The sequence below is a fragment of the Chrysochloris asiatica genome, unplaced genomic scaffold (genome assembly GCF_000296735.1).
Source record: "Chrysochloris asiatica unplaced genomic scaffold, ChrAsi1.0 scaffold00050, whole genome shotgun sequence".
NCBI lineage: Eukaryota > Metazoa > Chordata > Mammalia > Afrosoricida > Chrysochloridae > Chrysochloris > Chrysochloris asiatica.
Window position 1 is genome coordinate 17,523,789 of NW_006408568.1, and position 10,527 is coordinate 17,534,315.

Here is a 10,527-nt window from a genome sequence, read left to right on the forward strand (position 1 = left end):
TTTACAATAAAAACAACAAAAAAAGAAAAAAGTAGAATGAACCTTTTGCAGTCCCCATGTGTGTGTATATAGAAGTGACATCTTATAACTTTCTGCATATACAATAAGTATATATGCATGTGCATGCCTTTTTTTACACCAGAACTCTACTATTCTAGGTGAATATGCGCACTCCTATAAGATATCGCTTGTTAAATCTGGCACGTTCCTGAGGTTTTAATCTCTTGTGGCAATAGTCTTTCTTGCAAAGGTGTTGTTGTCTAGGACAGTTCTAGAAAGACTTAGGGCATACCAGGTGTACATATTTGTGTATGTGTGTGTGTGTATCTTATTTCAAATCTAGCTGAGAAACAGCAACTGATGTGTGCTGCTGCTCAAAGTGTTTGGTTTCAAGCCAGCTAATTGTTTCTGCTTTCAAGTACAGTATAAGTGTGCAAAGAAGAAATAACTTTGTGCCAGGCCGCACTGAAATACTGACATGCATCTGTGAGATGCCACTTTGGCAGGTAAGCAAAATGAAGAGCTGGATGTCCCAGCTAGAACCAGGTGCAGATAATGGGGGAGACAAAAGGATTGGCACCCACCTCAGACGAAGCAAAAAGCTTCATCTCCTCAGACTGGTTATGTCAATGTTTTGTTCCATTGTTTCCTGATAACAGGGAAGCCAAAAAAAAAAAAAAAAATCTTTTACTGTTACAATATCATTTATCCTGATTCCAGATCTTCTTGCATTTGGTTTATAATCTTCCACTTAAATTGCTGAATGTCAGGGCAAAAGTGAAGCCACAAGCCATTCTCCTCTCCAGTCATTGGTCTGTTACATCTGAGGAACCAGGGTTTCTCTCTGGCAGCCTGGGTTGGCTTTGCCTGGTGAGAGGCTTTTCTAAGAGCAGTGAGCAGCTTCATTTCACTTGACTGAAGGTGGCATTTGTTGTAAATTTCTGCAGTGACTGTGTAGAGCAATTATAGAGTCCAGGCTTAGTAACGCAAGGAAGAAAAGAGTCAGATAGAAATTTCTAAATGCTAGTCTAGCTCAACATTTAATAATAAGTATGTTCAATAAGTTTGTTATGCTATAGAAAATTCCCTTTCATGCAAAAGGATTTTAAAATATCTACTTTTAAATTTTGAGTTCTTTTACTGTGTCAAATTCAGATGATTTAATATTTCTTTTACATTTTTAAGCACAAGTAAGCTAAAAGAAGGTGTGTGCATCTACTTAGAAAATACTTTCCTTTTGTCACCTAATTCTATACTTGTTTTCTAGTATAATTATAAACCTTTGATTTTGTAAAGAAATATTTATGTCAATTTAACCTCAGTTAACAACCTGCGATATGCAGATGATACAACCTTGCTTGCTGAAAGTGAAGAGGACTTGAAACATTTACTTATGAAGATCAAAGAGCACAGCCTTCTATATGGATTGCATCTCAATGTCAAAACAAAAATCCTCACCACTGGACCAATAACAACATTCTTATCAATGGAGAAGAGATTGAAGTTGTCAAGGACTTCATTCTTCTTGGATCAACTATCAACACTCATGGAAGCAGCAGTCAAGAGATCAGACGACGTATTGCATTAGGCAAATCTGCACAGGAACTTTTTAAAGCTTTGAAGAGCAGAGATATCAGCTTGAGGACTAAGGTGCGCCTGACCCAAGCCATGGTATTTTCAATAGCCTTATATGAATGTGAAAGCTGGTAAGTGAATAAGAAAGACCGTAGAAGAATTGATGCCTTTGAATTGTAGTGTTGGAGGAGAATATTGAAAGTGCCATGGGCTGCCAAAAGAACCAATAGATCCGTTTTGGAAGAAGTGCTCCTTAGAGGCCAAGATGGCCAAACTTTGTCTCACATACTTCAGACATATTATCAGGAGGGACCAGTCACTGGAGAAGAATATCATGTTTGATAAGGTGGAGGGTCAGAGAAAAAGAGGAAGACCCCCCAATGAGATGGATTGGTCAAGTGACAGCATGGATGGACTCAAGCATGGCAACAATAGTGAGGTTGGCCCAGGATCGGGCAGTTTTTCATTCTGCTGTGCATAAAGTTGCTATGGCACCTAACAACAACAACAATTTTTGAAAACTAGGGAATGGGACAAGTTTTTTAATGTTGGGAGGTGATGGTGGTGAATAAATTGGGGGTTAGAAGCCTTCTGCAAACTGTTATTCTTCTCTTTCACAATGTTTCAGAATGTGCTATCAGCTGGACCCGTAGAAATCATGGAGTTACTGCTATCTGCATTTAAAACCTCTGGGTCATAGATGAAAACGCTTACAGACTCTACGAATCCTAATCATGGGCAAGAATGCCCTTTTCTCTATCTGCCTAATGAGAAACTTCTGAGGGTTAATGGCTAATCACCCATGAATGAGGCATGCTTGTGAGTAGTCCTCCATGACCGGAGGAGCTTCAACTTCTTCCTTAGCTGGCTCTTTCCCCAAAACTGACATTGGGTCTGGGGCTCTTCTATGTGAAAACATTCTGGAATTGTGTTTTTATTTATTTTATTGTGTGTTTTTGTTTTGGGTCATGGTAGTATAGAAGAAGAACCAACAAAGCCATCAAGAGCACTTGTTATATTCTGGACTTTGTTTCGCTCTGTCTGCCAAATTCTCCATATTCTTTTTCTGCCCCCCAAATTCAATAAGGATGGGGTAACAGTTTAACTCCTTGGGGTAAGACACCACTCCTCCACAGGACACTGTAATAGACTATTTCTCAGTAATCACTCTGAATGGGCCCCTGAATTGGGAATCAAGGTAGGTATTGGGGAAGAAGCATTAAGTTTGCAGTTGAAATTCTGAAGAGAACTGTCAATCAAGCACACAATTTTCTGATGCTTCCCATTGACCCAGATACTCTGCTATCTTAAAAGCTTTATCTTTTAAGACAATGTTGACTAACAGCTTTTCTTTTATTCACATTTCTGTTTTAAAAGAATAACAAATACACTTAATTCTTCACAAAATCTTCAGCAAATGCCTTTTAATCCAACACAATGGTAGTTATTTTAAGAAGGTTGGCAAAAGACTGCAGTGGTTTTCTATTTTTTGGTGTGGGTGTTTTTCCTCATATAGAAGCACTCAATCACAGTTAATCTTGGCTTGCACCAAGCCACATTAACTTTGTTTGCACAGAACTGATACAACTGCCTTTAGCTCTTCTATTCTCTTTTCATCTCCCCAGTAAGCTCTAGAATTTAAATAGCAGAATAAAAAAAGACACACACGATTCATAGATACCATGAATCTTTCCTTACTGTAACTTCTGGGATTTGATTACACACAGAAGCTGGGTTTGTTGAAGGAAGACAATGCGTTATCTAAGCTCTGTGTATAAAAAGAGTTTAGGAAATGTGCCAGCGTATCAATGTTTGTGATATTAACAGAAAAATTGGTGGTTTGAACCCATCCGGCGGTGCTGTAGGAGAAAGGCCTTGCGATCGGCTTTGGTAAAGATTACAGTCAAGGACAGCCTGGGAGATTACTTCTATGCTGAACACATGGGTTGTCATGAGTTAGAATCAGCTCTACGGCAACAAGTTTTCTTTTGATTTATGAAAAATGAGTCTCAGAGAAGATACCTTGCAGAGGTCTGGAAGGACAAGCCACTAGATACAAGATGATTGAAGTCTTCTTCACCCAGCAAAAGTGTCGAAGAATCTCTGTTCTCTAGCGATAGGCACACTGTTCATCTATGTGACCAAAGGGCTGGGTCCTTTATGGATCTCATGTGGACTTCCTCTGGTTATTATCTGGCATTTAAGACCACAGGTTTGAAACAAGTTCTCCTATGCTTCTGTAGTTTTAAGTTTATTTTATCCATCTTTGAACCCTACCTCATTTCTTTCTCTTTTAACTTTTTATAGAGCAAATTGGTTTTCCATTTAACAGTTCGTACACATTTTGATTCATGACTACAATAGCAATTCTCACGATGTACTTACACTCTTTCCACTTTATCTCTGTGTTTCTCCATTCCATGCATCCTTCCTTTTTATCCCTTCCTACCTTCTGAGCTTATCTCTAGCCAAAAGCTGCCTTTTGATCTCCTGTGGTTGATTGTTCTAAGGAGTCCTTATTTCCCAGGTGTTATTGTTCATCTTGTTGTTGTTGTTGAGTGCCTTAGAGTCCGTTCCAACCCATAGCAACACTGCATAGGGTTTCCGAGGAGCAGCTGGTGAACTTGAACTGCCGACCTTGCAGTTCAAACAGCTTACAGGCCTGATGATTGCGTTTGGCTGAAAGTTGAGCCAAGAGTTCCATCACAGGCCTAAAGTGTGTCTAAAGGTATTTTGTGCTCCACCAGTTTCTATCAGACTAATAAGTCTGGTCTTTTTAATGATTTTTAGTTTCCACATTTTTCTCTCACTCTAGTCAGGACCGCCTATCGTGATTCCTCTTTGAGAAGTTGGCAGTGGTAGCCAGTCATTTAATTTTTCTAGTCTCGGGGTCATGGAGGCTGGGGTTTATGTGGTTCTTTTCTTCTTTGGACTAATTGTTTTCATATGTCTTTGATTTTCTTCACTCTGTTTTGGATGGGTAGAAAACAATAGTAGCACCTTAGTAAAGTTAACTTTTATTTCAAAAAAAGAAGTAGATTTGGAAAAAAACAAAAAAGATATTATACAGTTCTGTCATACCCCTCACCTGATTTCCCTCTGAGGCTACGAATGCTTAGGAGAAATAAGATGCTATGTATTTTGCCACTGTTTGACAATCTCCAATTTTGGTTTGTTCTAGTTGTATTCAAATTGATATTTTGGTGGGCATGCAGAGATGTACAAGGGCAAGATGACTTTCTTGATGAGGCACAAGCAGAGGTTAGACTTAACCTCAATCATGTCAGCCTTACATCTGAGTTGATATTTATGGATTAGACCATCTCTACAATCCACAAGTCTTGTTTAACGTTGCCATATTTATGTCAAATATACATTGCTAAGATTAGTAAGTGATTGAATGAAATGATCAGAGCTCATCTGTGTACAATAGTTTAAAAGGCAGAAAAGGAAGCAGTCAGAGGTCTTAATGTGTAGTTGCTATCCAGCCAGTTCTGTGTCATGGTGATTCCCTGTAAGAGAGTAGAACTGCTTTATAGAGTTTTCTTGTCTGTGGCCTTTATGAAAGCAGATTACCAGGTATTTCTTAGCAGAGCCAATAGGTGTGTTCAAAGAGCTAATCTTCTGGCTAGCAGCTGAGTGCTTAACCCTTGTGCCATTCCTTTATGTCTAATACACTGTACTGATAAATCATATTGTTTTATAAGATCTGTTCTTGGATGTTCGCTGTTGTCAAGTGCCATTGAGTCAGTTCCAACTCAGTGATCCCATATATGGTTTCCAAAGGGTGGCTGGTGGGTCTGAACTGCTGACCTGTCAGCACTGTATTGCTTATCTTACAGGTTCACATCAGAACCCTGTTCTTGGATATAAAAAATATATAAAAAAAGCAAAAAGTGAACATTCTATGAATAATATATTAATTTTACCAACAAAACAATTACCAGGAATTAGAAAAGATTGAAGTGGGACAGACTTCTCTGATATGGGTAGACTCCAAGAAGGTTATCCATTTATCATTGTCTCCTTAAAGTAATAGAAATAAGCACTCAGATGAAAGATGGCAGTTTTTAAAGAACTGTCTTATTTTACCAAAATATAGTGCTTTTTAAGACATGGAAACCATGATCATGTTAAATATCAATCTGATCCTTTCTATATTTGGTACTGAAGTCCTGAATATCAGAGACCCTTGGGTGGCATTTGCTTGCTTATGTACACATTATGCAGGTACTTGTTTCTCCCCCTTCTCACTTTATCTTCCATCCATACACTCCTTTACACAACCTCTGAAAGACCTTGTTTGATTACCCACCTAGGACAAACCCTGGATGAAATAAGATACTGCTACTAAGTAGGAAAGATGGAATTTTTCTCTATAGCTCCTAGACTGAAGTTAATAAAATGATTGGTTTTTTGGTTGTTGTTGTTGTTTTAAATTCCAGGTAGGAGGGTTAAGCAACAGAAATAGTGTATGGAAACTAACCATGTGGTCTCTTGGCATAAACCTGGTCAAACCCCAGGAGAAGGAAATTTGTGATCTGCAAAGAAAATCAAACCTAAGAAATTAGCTTGTAATTCTTTTCAACAAGTTTTTCATTGAAAAATCAATTTTTACAGAACATTCTCATATTTTATACCTCATAGTGAATCATCATTCAGTTCTTATGTGATACAGAAATCCATGCAGAAACGAGCTTTGGTGTATTAGCTAGAATTTGCCTAACTTTAAATAAAAGAGTTGGCAATTTGTGAATTAGGGTTGTGAGGTGAAATAGATAATTACTTTCTAGAGAGGATTTTGATTCTTAAGCATCAGATAGATCTATACCCTGGTTAACTTTACTCTGTCTCCACAGAAGTTGTACGCTTTGGTTTCTGCTGTGTAAACAAAGGTCCATGATCCAATGCTTAATTGTTTTAGTTTTTCGTTGTGTTCTCTAATGCTCTGTCTTGTTCTGTGATCTGTGTTGCCAGTTGTGTGCCTTACCACACTTCATCCTCTGACACTATAGAAATGGCACAAGGACATTTCATCCAGGTCGGATCTCTGTGGTTATCATCACATTGCAGTTTGAATACTGGTGTTACTGGTTAGCCTGGGATAAAATTCAAATGTTGTAACACTAATGAAGACTCACGTCTCGGCTTGTCAGGTGGTGGGTAGTGGGGTTGCTTAACACAGCACTTCAGTTCAAAGTGAAGGCAAGAGGGAGTGGAGATCGTAGATCATAGATCACAGAGCAGATGCTAACCCAGAAATGCCAGAGTTCCTCAGTTGCTGAGCAAACTTGCAGGCACACGAATTATCAGAGGAACTCACCAACATGTGTGCAGGGAAAATGAAGCCAACAGAGCAATGGAGGAATCCATCCAGCTAATAAGAAGCTTATAACTCTTTGGCAATTTGTTTGACTTGGGAATTATTGCAAAGTCAGAAAGGTATTGAGCCCCCAGGATATTGGCAACATTGTTGGGAGTCTCCCACTGTTCAAAACAAGCTTTGCCAATGGGACTTTTATTTTTTGTAGTTCAGGTCTTCAATGTTGAGTTTTGCTGTCAAGGCCAAGACTCTGGAAAAAGGAACATTAATCACATTGGCATGTCAGGATACCCCACCATCCAAGTACGTGCTGCTAATACTACTAAAAGGAGCTCTGGTAGCATACAGGTTACAAATTAGGCTGCTAATCCCAAGGTCAGCAGTTCAAAACTACCTTTCTTCTGTGGGAGAAAGATGAGGCTTTCTGCTCCCATAAAGATTTGCAGCCTCGGAAACCCGGTGCAGGGTCACTATGAGTTGGAACTGACTCCATGGTACTTAACAACAACAACAATGCTACTAAACTCTTCTACCACATATGATCTAACTCTTTCATTTATTCTTTCAATGAATGCTTATTGAGGTCCTACCGTGTGTTAAGAGTCACTGAAGACAAACCTCTTTTTCCAACTCCTGTTTCAATGTTTTCATGTCCTTTGCATTTTATCTTAACTCCTGATTCTGGAATTCTATTTTGAAAGAAAGGTATAGAGGGAAGTTTCACAAAGAGAAAGAGGTTAAAAGTACTTGAAAGTAGTTTATTTATTTGCTCATTTTGAACTAATAATTAAGTACTTACTCTGCACTGATCCCTATAAATAGGTGATTTTGGGCAGACTTTTCATAGAGAATAATTTTGCCTATCCACATTCCACATGACAGATCTTCTTATGCTAAATATCTAGGACCTTACAGGAATAGTAATTGAATACTTTTCCATAAACTAAGATCCAAGAGAAATTGAATTTGGAGAATTTGTACGTTAGAGGGAGAAAACATAAAATTAGAAACACATTCTCCCTTACTTATTAACCTGGGAGGCTGGATGGAAGAAAATAACTCTGGATTAGTAGCAGCCCCCAGAGACCAAACAAGCATTTTCCAAATTCGTTATTGTCACGTCTTCAAAACACCCTCTCTCTAATGAGGTCCTAATGACTCTCTCTATATAAAGTTTTCTCACCTTTACTGTCTTGCTTTCCATTCCAGAATCTTTTATTACTCTTTCAGAGATATCATTACAGAAGTATCTAAATCAACAGGTTTTTCTTTTTCTTTTTTTTATTTCCAGTAGCACTGGTGATGTTGTGGGTTAAGCATTGGACTACTAACCACAAGGGTGGACAGTTCCCACTCACCAGGCACTCGGAAGAACGACGATGAGGCTTTCAGCTCCTATAAAGATTTACAGCCTTAGAAACTTTAAGGAGGAGCCTACTCTACTTTACAGAGTTCTCTGAATTGGAATCAACTCAACAGCGTTGAGTTTTCTTTTTCTCTGCTCTTTTCTTGCTCCAATTAATTTCCCATACTGCTGTCAGATTTACCTACTGTATTGTTAGCCCTCTCCTGAAAAGTTGCACTTTTCTTGTTGCTTCTTGGGTTAAGCATGCATTTCCCAGTAGAGCATTGGACACTGTATACTAAACAAGAATGGCGGTTGAGAATGTGCACTCTACAATCAGAAACACTTGTGTTACAATCTCAGCTTATCTTCTTATTTAAACCTTAGTTTTCTCATCTGGAAAATGGGAATGAAATCTATAGCCCAGTTGATAGTGACAAGTGAGATGTGACATTTGAAAATCTTGGCACACTAAATAGACACATAATAGTTAATATTTATAATAATATCAATAATAATTATTATATTCCATCATTGTTGTTGTTGTTAAGTGTCACTGAGTCAGTTCTGACTCACAGCAACCCTGTATAGGGTTTCTGAGAAGTGGCTGGTGTATTTAAAATGTTGACCTTGAGAATAGCAGTCCAGTGCTTATCCTACAGAGCCATACCAGGACTCCTTATAGTCCATTCTTGTTGTTAAGTTCTGTCTAGTCAGTTCTGTCTAGTCAGTATAGGGTTTCCAAGGATTGGCTTGTGAGTTTGAACCACCGACCTTATGGTTCAAATTGATCTTGAGGTCAAGTGCTTATCCCATGGCACCACACCAGGACTCCAGAGCTCCAGTCTAATTTTGGTGTCCTGATATGGTGCTGCAGGATAATACACTGGGCCGTAAGTTCAGTTTGAACCACAAGGTTGCTGTTTTAAACCCACCAACCACGCCTTGGATACACTATACAGAGTTGCTGTGAGTCAGAAACGACTCAACTGCACTTAGCAACAGCAACAAGTCTAATTTTGTACTATTTCCTAATATGCCTTTCTTTTCCCACCTTTGCTCATGTATTTGTGTAGAATGATCTTCCTTTCTTGTTTGCTATCTCTGTGTTCTTTCATAATATTATTTACAATTGGAAGCTTATATATCATGAAAACTTTTTTGATTAATCTAAAAGAAAAACATTTTCCTTTTTAAAATCATCTCCTTATTTTCCTCTCTTATGTTATGTTGTTGTTGTTGTTAACTGCTGCCAAGTGGATTCAGCCTCATAGTAACATCATATGGGGTTTCTGAGGAAGGGCTAGTGAACTGCTGAACTTGTGGTTAGCAGTACAGTACTTATTCTACAGCACCACACCAGGACTCCTCTCATGTAGCTCAATATTGCCCCTCTCATGTAACTCAATATTTGTGTCTTGATTTGTAATTAGAGCTTCTCTACTTTGTGTCTTGCCTTAGCCCCTCTGTCAGGCTCTGAGGTCCTCAACAGGGGAGGTAGCATCTTAACTTGTATTCCTTTTGTAATGTTGTTGTTGTTAGGAATGGTTGAGTTGCTTCCATTCATAAGGGCCCTATGCACAACAAAATGAGACATCACCCTGTCCGGAACCATCCTCATAATCATTATGCTGGAGCTCACTGCTGCTGCCACTGTGACAATCCATCTAATTGGAGATCTTCCTATTTGTCACCAACTCTCCACTTTATCAAGCATGGTATCCTTCTTCAGGAAATGATCCCTCCTGATACTATGTCCAAAGTACAAGAGACAAAGTCTGGCCATCCCGACTTCTTAGGAGCATTCTGGCTGTACTTCTTCCAACACAGATTTATTTGTTCTTCTGACAGTCCATGGTACTTTTAATATTCTTCTCCAACACCATAACCCCAATGCATAGATTCTTCTGTAGTCTTACATATTCATTGTCTAACTTTCACATGCATAAGAGGCTATAGAAAATACCATGGCTTGGGACAGGTGCTACTTAGTCCTCAAATTGACATCTTTGCTCTTGAGCACTTTAAAGAGATCTTGTGCAGTAGATTTGCCTAATGTACTAATGCATCATTTGATTTTTTTGACTGCTGCTTCCATTAGTATTGATAGTGGACACAAGCAAAATGAATTCTTTGACAATTTCACTTTGTTCTTTCACTTATTGGTCCAGTGGTGAGGATTTTTGTATTCTTTACATTGAGGTCTAACCCACATGCAAGACTGTGGTCTTTGATCTTCATCAGTAAGTATTTTAAGTCCTCTTCACTTTCAGCAAGCAAGGTT